Genomic DNA, 11,052 nt, shown 5'->3' on the forward strand with positions numbered 1-11,052 from the left:
TAAAAAAGAGTCAAGAAGGGGAAGGACACCACAAGGAGCCAGGCCAGCCCAATGATGAAAGCCTCCAGGGCAGGATAGCCCAACCCCAGAGAAGCAGGAACTTTAAAAAATCTGCACCAGATTCTTCCTGCATAGAAAGGTACTTACCAGGGAAATCGAACAGAATCGGAGGAGGGGCAGTGAAGCCTCCAGTTTCCCAGTCACTAATAGAGGAAGTGTGCCTGGGGGAAAGCCCACTGCACACTGCAGGCCAATAGCGGTAAAGGGCTATTGATATACCCGGCGGGGCATGGGGAGAAGCCAGTCGGTCAGGAGGGAAGTTCCAGACAGAGGGGTTTATGCCCTGCTGCCTTCAGGAGAGGCGCCCCGGAAGCTTCATTCCAGCAGCAAAGGGCCCCGATCCCAGTGTGCCAAGCAGACACAGGCCAGGATCCTGCATTCCCCCTGGGACAGGCAGGATCAGGGAAGGCATAGGACATTGAGTACTCTTCTGCCACTGGATGCCCGACAAGCCATGCAGGTCAGCACACCCACGCAGCCCGAGGAGCATCTAGGCCAGTGGGGACTGCGATAGTTACTACAAGAGCTGACTCCAGGGCTGGAGACCGCCACAAGTGTAGTTGTTCCTCCTTGTTTCACACTGTACTTGGGAGAGGCAGGGAAGCCAGGGAACACAGGCCTCATTGGGTAAACAGCTCCCACTGAGCCCAGCACCTGGCAGGGGGAAGGGAAGCTCCCCCAGGTGCACATACCTGAGAATCAGCACAGCAGCCCCTCACCCAGAAGACCAGCTGGAAGGACAGGGGAAGAGGAAGTTCTTGACCAAGCAGTGCTGGAAAGCTCCAGGGGAAGTTGAGGGATTTACAGTACATAAAACCAGAGGGTTATTTTTTTCTTCCTTTTTCCAGTACAACTCATTTTTATATCAGACTGTATATTTCCAACTTATTTCTCTTTTCCCACATTAACTACAATATATAACCACCTCTTCATTTTTGACATTCTTCCTTTTTGACTTTAGAATTTCTACAATTACAGGTCCTAGATATATTTTCCACTTCTAGATTGCCTTGAACATACACAACTTAATTTTGGGAAATATACATGATATTTTTTTTGCTTTGTTTTGTGCTTTTTGTTTGCCTCATTTTGTCTACAATGGCAGAAGGTAATACCTTCTAAAACATGACCAGCATGCACCCAGAACCAAGTGGTATACCATGCAGGTTCATTCTGTAAGATTCCTCATTCCCATTCTGCCCACCTCTTTTATCTCATTTATGTTTTGGTGGTCAGTGTTGGGGCTTTATACAATTATTTCTGGTTTATATACATTGTGGACTGGGCATCTTCTATCATACAGAACTTAATCTACTCAGAACCAAGAAGATCACCCTCTAGAACCCATCAGGTAGAATGCATTCTCCCTCTACTACAACTTCATCACTGCCACTATCTCCCAGTCCCTCCGTTTTTTTTTTTTTCTTATTATTTTATTTTTCTTTTTTTCTCTTCTTCTTTGGGATTCTTGGCCTTTTATTTTTTACTACTTTATTTTAAAATTTGTTTTTCACTTTAGTGGCCTTTTACTTAATTTCTGATATTTTTTTCAATTTCTGGTCTCTGACTTCATCAGAATCATCTAGGGTGAAATTTACTTATATCCTGGTTGATATTCTTGACTCAGCATGTGCACGGATCTATTCTGCACTGAGAAAAATGACTAGAAAGAATAACTCACCACAAAAAAAAGGAGTCAGAAACAGTTAACTCTGCCACAGAGTTACAGAAATTGTATTACAATTTGATGTCACGAAGTCAATTCAGAAACACAATTATAAAGCTACTGGTGGCACTGGAAAGAAGCATAAAGGATTCAAAAGACTTCATGACTGCAGAATTTAGATCTAATCAGGATGAAATTAAAAATCAATTAAATGAGATGCAATCCAAGCTGGAGGTCCTAAGGACAAGGGTTAATGAGGTGAAAGAAAGAGTGAGTGACATAGAAGACAGATTGACAGCAAGGAAGGAAGCTGAGGACAAAAGAAAAAAAAAAACATTAAAAGACCTGGGAAAAGGTTAAGGGAAATAAATGATAGCCTCAGAAGGAAAGATCTAAGTAAGATTGGGTTTCCAGAGAGCGCTGAGAGGGACAGAGGGACAGAAGCATATTTGAACAAATAATAGCTGAGAACTTCCTTAATTGGGAGAGGGAAACAGGGATTCAGATCCAGGAGATAGAGGGGTACCCCCAAAATCAATAAAAACCATTCAACACCTCGAAAATAAATAGTAACACTTGCAAATTCCAATTATAAAGAGAAAATTCTTAAAGCAGTGAGAGACAAGAGATCCCTAACCTTAATGGGGAGAAGTATTAGGTTAACAGCAGACCTCTCCACAGAGACCTGGCAAGCCAGAAGGGGCTGGCAGGATATATTCAGGTTCCAAATGAGATGAACATGCAGCCAAGAATACTTTATCCAGCAAGGCTCTCATTCAGAATAGAAGGAGGGATTAAGAGCTTCCAAGACAGGCAGAAACTGAAAGAATATGTGTCCACCAAACCAGTTTTGCAAGGAATATTAAGGGGGGCCATGTAAAAGAAAGAGGAAGCGCAAAGACATAATCCACAGAAACAGCGAGTTAACAAATATTACGATGACACTAAATTCATATCTTTTAATGCAAACTGTGAACGTGAATGGGCTAAATGATCCCATCAAACTACGCAGGGTTTCAGATGGGATAAAAAACAATCCTCATATCAGATAAATTAAAGTTCATCCCAAAGACTGTAGTAAGTGATGAAGAGGAACACTCTATCATATTTAAATGGTCTAGCCAACAACAAGACCTAAGAGTCATGAATGTTTATGCCCCTAATGTGGGAGCTGCCAAGTACATCAATCAATTAATAACCAAAGTTAAGACATACTTAGATAATAATAAAACACAAAAACTGGGAGACTCCAATATGGCACTTTCTGCAAATGACAGATCTTCTAAGCACATCTCCAAAGAAACAAGAGTTTTAAATGATACACTGGAGCAGACGGATTTCACAGATATATACACAACTTTGCATCCAAACACAACTAAATACCCATTCTTCTCAAGTGCAGATCAAACTTTCTCCAAAATAGAAGACACACTGGGTCACAAATCAGATCTCAACTGATACCAAAAGATTGGGATTGTCGCCTGCACATTTTCAGACCATAATGCTTTAAAACTAGAACTCAATCACAAGAAGAAATTTCAAAGAAACTCAAAACGTGGAGGTTAAAGAGCATCCTGCTAAAAGATCAAAGAGCATCCTGCTAAAAGGGTCAACCAGGAAATTAGAGAAGAATTAAAAAGTTTCATGAAAACTAATGAAAATTAAGATACAACTGTTCAAAATCTTTGGGATACAGCAAAAGCAGTCCTGAGAGGAAAATACGTTGCAATACAAGCATCCTCAAAATTGGAAAAAAAGTCAAATACACAAGCTAACCTTGCACCTAAAGGAACTGGAGAAACAACAGCAAATAAAACCTACACCCAGCAGAAGAGAGTTAAAAAAGATTTGAGCAGAACTCAATGAAATAGAGACCAGAACTGTAGAACAGATCAACAAAACCAGGAGTCAGTTCTTTGAAAGAATTAATAAGATAATAAAGCTTTAGCCAGCCTTATTAAAAGCAAAAGAGAAAAGACTCAAATTAATAAAATCACAAATGAAAAATTAGATAAAAAACAAAACCAAGAAAATACAAATGATTTTAAAAGCATATTATGAGCAGCTGTATGCCAACAAATTAGCCAATCTATAATAAATGGATGCATTTCTGAAAAAAACTCAAATTATCTAAACTGGAACAGGAAGAAATAGAAAAACTGAACAGGCCAATATCCAGGGAAGAGTTTTAATCAGTCATCAAAAACCTCACAAGACACAAAAGTCGAGGGCCAGATGGCTTCCCAGGGAAATACTATCAACCTTTTTTTTTTTTTTAATTTATTTATGATAGTCACAGAGAGAGAGAGAGAGAGAGAGAGGCAGAGACACAGGCAGAGGGAGAAGCAGGCTCCACGCACCGGGAGCCTGACGTGGGATTCGATCCCGGGTCTCCAGGATCGCGCCCTGGGCCAAAGGCAGGCGCCAAACCGCTGCGCCACCCAGGGATCCCCTACTATCAACCTTTTAAAGAAGAAATGATACCTATTCCACTAAAGCTGTTCGGAAAGATACAAAGGGATGGAATACTTCCAAACTCATTTTATGAAGCCGGCATCCCCTTAATTCCAAAACCAGACAAAGACCCCACCAAAAAGGAGAATTACAGACCACTATCCTTGATGAACACAGATGCAAAATGCTCAAAAAGATACTCCCCAGTAGGATCCAACAGTACATTAAGAAGATTATTCACCAGGACCAAGTGGGATTTATCTCCGGGATGCAAGTTTGGCTCAACACTCCTAAAGCAATCAACGTGATATATCATATCAAGAAGAGAAAAAACAAGAACCATATGATCCTCTCAATAGATGCAGAGAAAGCATTTGACAAAACACAACATCCATTCCTTTTTTTTTTTTTTTTAAAGAATTTTATTTATGATAGTCACAGAGAGAGAGAGAGGCAGAGACACAGGCAGAGGGAGAAGCAGGCTCCATGCACCGGGAGCCCGACGTGGGACTCGATCCCGGGTCTCCAGGATCGTGCCCTGGGCCAAAGGCAGGCGCCAAACCGCTGCGCCACCCAGGGATCCCTCAACATCCATTCCTGATTAAAACTCTTCAGAGTGTAGAAGAGGAAACATTCCTAAGCGTCTTAAAAGCCATGTATGAAAAGCCCACAGCAAATAACATTCTCAATGGGGAGACACTGGGAGCCTTTCCCCTAAGATCAGGAACACGACAGGGATGTCCACTCTCAAGACAGCTATTCAACATACTACTAGAAGTGCTCGTCTTAGCAATCAGGCCACAAAAAGAAATAAAAGGTATTCAAATTATCAATGAAGAAGTCAAACTCTCCCTCTTTGTAGGTGACATGATACTCTACTTAGAAAACCCAAAAGTCTCCATCCCAAGTTTGCTAGAACTCATACGGCAATTCGGCAGTGTGGCATGATACAAAATCAATGCCCAGAAGTCAATGGCATTTCTATACACTAACGATGAGACTGAAATGAAAGAGAAATTAAGGAGTCAATCCCATTGACAATTGCACACAAAAGCATAAGATACCTAGGAATAAACCTAACAAAAGAGTCAAAGGATCTCGACCCTAAAAACTACAGAATACCTCTGAAAGAATTTGAGGAAGATACAAAGAGTTGGAAAAATATTCCATGTCATGGATTGGAGGAATTAATACTGTGAAAATGTCAATGCTACCAAGGGCAATGTACACATTTAATGCAATCCCTATCAAAATACCATGGACTTTCTTCAGAGAGTTGGTACAAGTCATCTTAAGATTTGTGTGGAATCAGAAAAGACCTCGAATAGCCAGGAGAATATTGATAAAGAAAATCAGAGCTGGCGGCAACACAATGCCAGATTTCAATTGTACTACAAAACTGTGATCATCAAGACAGTGTTGTACTGGCACAGAAACAGATACATAGATAATGGAACAGAATACAGAACCCAGAAATGGGTCCTCAACTTTATGGTCAACTAATATTTGACAAAGCAGGAAAGACTGCCCACTGGAAAAAGCACAGTCTCTTCAATATATGGTGCTGGGAAAATTGGACAGCCATGTGCAGAAGAATGAACCTAGACCATTCTCTTTCACCATACACAAAGATAAAGTCAAAGTTGATGAAAGATCTAAATGTGAGATAAGAAGCCATCAAAATCCTAGAGGAGAACACAGGCAACACCCTTTTTGAACTCGGCCACAGCAACTTCTTGGAAGATACATTTATGAAGTTAAGGGAAACAAAAGCAAAAAATGAACTATTGGGACTTAATCAAGATAAAAAGCTTCTTCACAGCAAAAGAAACAGTTAAAAAAAATTAAAAGACAACCTAGAGAATGGGAGAAGATTTTTGCAAATGACAGATAAAGGGCTAGCATCTAAAATCTATAAAGAACTTGTTAAACCCACAGCAAAGAAACAAAGAATCCAGTCATGAAATGGGCAAAAGACTTGAATAGAAATTTCACCAAAGAAGACATACTCATGGCTAACAAGTGCATGATAAAATGTTCTGCATCACTTACCATCAGGGAACTACTAATCACAGGGAACTACAAATTCACAATGAGATACCACCTCACACCAGGGAGAAAGGTGGAAATTAACAAGAGAAAAAGCAACAAATGTTGGAGAGGATGTGGAGAAGGGGCAACCTTCTCGCATTCTTGGTGGGAATCTGAACTGAGACAACCACTCTGGAAAACTATGTGGAGGTTCCCCAAAGATTTAAAAATAGGGCTACCCTATGACCCAGCAATTGCACTACTGAGCATTTACCCCAAAGATAGAAATGCAGTGAAATGGAAGGACACCTGCACCCCAATGTTTATAGCAGCAATGTCCACAATAGCCAACTGTGGAAGGAGCCTCAGTGTCCATCGAAAGAATAATGGATAAAGAAGATGTGGTGTATATATAGAATGGAATATTACTCAGCCATTAGATAAGACGAATTCCCACCATTAGCTTCAAGGTGGATAGAACAGGAGGTCATTATGCTGAGTAAAGTAAGTCAATCGAAGAAAGAAGCTTTATATGGTTTCAATCCTTTGGGGAATATATAAAATAGTGAAAGGGATTAAAGGGGAAAGAGAGAAAATAAGTTGGAAATATCAGAGTGGGTGACAGAACATGAGAGACTCCTAATTCTGGGAAACAAACAAGGGGTAGTGGACGGGGAGATGGGAAGGGGAATAGGTTACTGGGTGATGGGCACTGAAGGGGGCACATGACAGGATGAGCACTGGGTGTTATACTATATGTTGCCACATTGAACTCCAGTAAAAATATACAAATAAAATAAAATAAAATAAAATATATAATATAAAGAAGCCACAAGAATTTAAAAAATACAGCTTAGATAATAGAGTGAGTATTCTTGTAATAATTTTGTATGGGGAAAGGTGGTGATTACACTTCTCGTGGGGAGAGCTGAGTAATGTACAGAATTGTTGAATCACTAAATTGTAGCCCTGAAATAATGTAACATTTTGTGTTCATTATACTTGAATAAATATTAAAAAAAGTAAATCCCACAGCTAATATCATCCTCAATGGGGAAATATTGAGATGTTTCCCTCAGGGTACAGGGTACCCTGGGTACAGGGTACAGGACAGTGATGTTCACTCTCAACAGTGTTATTTAACAATACTTGTAGTCCTAGCCATAGCAATCAGACAACACAAAGAAAGAAAAGGCATACATATCAATGAGAAAGAAGTAAAACTGTCACTATTTGAAGATGACAGGATGCTATATATAGAACTTCCTGAAAGACTCCATCAAAGTACTGGAAACTTGATACATGGATTCAGTGAAGTTGCAGGATAGAAAATCAGCTTGCAGAAATCAGTTGCATTTCTATATACCTATAATGAAGCAGCAAAGAGAAATCAAGGACTCAATCCCATTTACAACTGAACAAAAACTGAAAGATACCTGGGAAAAACCTAATCAAAGAGGTGAAATATTGGTACTCTGAAAATATGAAACATAGATGAAAGAAATTGAATAAGACACAAAGAAATGGAAAAATATTCCATGCTCATGGATTAGATCGAATATTGCTAAAATGTATACTCTACCCAAAGCTATCTCCACATTTAATTCCATTCTTTTCAAAATAACAGCAGCATTTTTTGCACTTCTAAAACAAAGAATCATAAAATCGTATAGAACCACAAAAGAACCTGGATAGCTAATGTAACTTTGAAAAAGGAAAGCAAAGCTGGAGAGATCAAAATTACAGACTTAAAGCTATTTTACACAGGTGGAGTGATCAAGACTATATCTATGGTACTGGCACAAAAGTGAAGTGGACAGATAGGTTAATGGAACACAAATAAAGACCTTAGAAATGAACCCACAACCATATGGCTAATTAATCTTCCACAAAGCAGGAATGAATATCCAATCAAAAAAAGACAACCTCTTCAACAAATGGTGTTGGGAAAACAGTAATGAGGAAAATCATAAATGCAGACCACTTTATTACACCATGCACAAAAATAAATTCAAAATGGTTTAAAGATCTAAGTGTGAGACAGGAAAATATTGAAATCCTAGAGGAAAACACAGAGGACAACCTCTTTGACATTGGTTATAACAACTTCTTACTAGATATGTCACCTAAGGGAAACAAAAGCAAAAACAAACTACTGGAACTTCATTGAAATAAACATCGTCTGAACAGTGCAGGAGACAATTAAAAAAGAAAACTAAAAGGCAACCTATGAAATGGAAGAAGAGATTTGCAAATGACATATCTGATAGGGGATTCATATTCAAAATATCTAAAGATCTTCTAAAACTCAAGATACACAAAAAAATAATCCATTCAAAGCATGACAGAAAACATGAATATACATTTTTCCAGAGAAGACTTCCAGATGGCCAACAGACAACTGAAAATATGCTCAACATCACTCAAGATCAGATAAATACAAATTAGAACCACAATGAGATGTCACCTTACACCTGTCAGAATTGCAAAAATTAGCAGGATTGCAAACAGGTGTAACCTGTTATATAACCTGCAACCAAAGTGCTTCCATACTTGAATGAATAAAGAAAATATGATATATATAATATCACATCATATCATAATATATATAACTAGTATTAACATTATAATATTAAGAAAATATTAGCTATAAAAAGAATGAGAGCTTGGATGGACCTAGAGGGTATAATGCTAAGTGAAGTAAACCAATCTGAGAAAGACAAATGCTATAAGATTTCAATCAAGTGTAGAATTTTAGAAACAAAACAAATAAAAGAATAAAGAGATACAAAAACCTGGCTCTTAAATACAGAGAAAAAACTTGTGGTTGTCAAAGGGCAGATGGGTAGGTGGATGTATGAAATAATGGGATTGAGTATAATTATCTTGGTTACCACTTAGTAATTTACAGAATTGTTGAATAATTATGTTGTACACCTAAACTAATATAACAGTGTATATTAATTATATTTCAATTAATATAATATAATGTAATTAATAATATTTTAATAATATAATAATTATATCAACAAATGTAGAAAACAACATTTGAAAGAAATGGAATAACTATTCATGATAAAATCTCTCAGAAAAATAGTAATATTAGGGAACGTTATCAACTTCATAAAGAAGATGTATGAAAATCGTATAGGTTACATTATTCTTAATTTTGAAAAACTTGGAGCTTTTACGATAAAGTCAAGAACAAGGAAATAATATTTATTCTCATCATTCTTTTTCAACATTATATTAGTAGTTAGCTAATGCAATTACAAGAAAATTTAAAAAATATACTAATTGGGAAGATAGACATAAAAATGGATTTGCTCACAGCATGTTTGTATATATTGAAAAATGTGAAAGAATTGACAAAAAAGCTGCTGAAACTGATAAATAATTATAGCTATGTTGCCAGATACAAGTTTATTATACAAAAGTCAAATTCTTTCTATATGCCAGCAACAAACAATTGGAAATAAAAATTAAGAACAATACCATTTGCATCAGTACACCCCAAAATAAAATACTTAGATATAAATCTAACAAAAATATGTAGAAGATCTGTATTTTAAAAGCCTACAAGACTATGATGAAAGAAGTCACATAAAAACTAAATAAGTGGAGAGATGTTCCATGTTCATAGTTTTGATATTTTGAAACTATTAATTCTTCCTAGCTTGATTTGCAGATAAAATTCAATCTCAATCAAAATGCCCATTTTTTGGATATTAACAAACTGATTCTAATTTTAAATGGGGGGTCAAAAGAACTAGAATTTACAACAATTAATTAATACAACAATTAAGAGGAATAAAGTCAGAAGACTGACAGTACTCAATTTCAAGTCTTCCTATAAAGCTATAAAGATTTTAAGATAGTGTGCTGTTGGTGAAAGGAAAGGGGAATAGATCGGTGGAACAGAATAGAAGTCTGAGGTGTCAACCTGTAAAATTATTGTCACCTTATCCTTGACAAAGTAGCTAGCTATTCAATGAAAAAACAATAGTCTTTTCAACAAATAGTGCTGAAATAACTATATACCCACAAGCAAGCAAGGAAATCAATCAATAAATAAATATCTAGAAAAATTCCTTACAATTTCACAAAAATTACCTGAAAATAGATCACAGACATAAATGTAAAATGAAAAACTTCAAAACTCAGAGAAGATAATATAGGAGAAGATCTAGATTACCCTAAATTTGGCAAAGAAATTTTAGATACATCATAGGTTAAATATGTGAAGGAAAGAATTGACCAGCTAGATTTGGATAATACATTTGAAAAAATTTAATATACATATTATATTTTTATATACTATATATACATATATAATTTATATTACAAAGAGAGTTTGTGTGAACTGGGAGAACGGTGGGGGGGGGGCAGAGGGAGAAAGAAACTGAAGCAGACCCTGGGCTCAATGCAGTTTGACATGGGCCTGGAACCTACCACCAGGAGATCATGACCTGAGTGGAAAACAAAAGTCAGACTCTTAACCAACTGAAACACCCACGTCCCCCCAAATCATATATCTGATCAAGGACTTATTCTTAAAGTTACAAACAACTTTTAAAATTTAACAATAAGGAAACAAATGACTTGATCAAAACTTAGGCAAAATATCTGAATAGACACTTCACCACAGATATATATGACATAATACAATTTTATGTAAATACAACGTAAAAATGGGTACTGAGTCAAATATTTTCAAAAACTATATTTATGAACATTGGGGTACAGGTGTCCCAGCATTTCACTACATCAATGAAGGGGAGGTGGGTGGGGGGATGACGTAAATTGATGATGGGCAATAAGGAGGGTACTTGATGGGATGA

Source organism: Vulpes vulpes, chromosome X, assembly GCF_048418805.1.
Source record: "Vulpes vulpes isolate BD-2025 chromosome X, VulVul3, whole genome shotgun sequence".
In the NCBI taxonomy this organism is placed as follows: Eukaryota; Metazoa; Chordata; class Mammalia; order Carnivora; family Canidae; genus Vulpes; species Vulpes vulpes.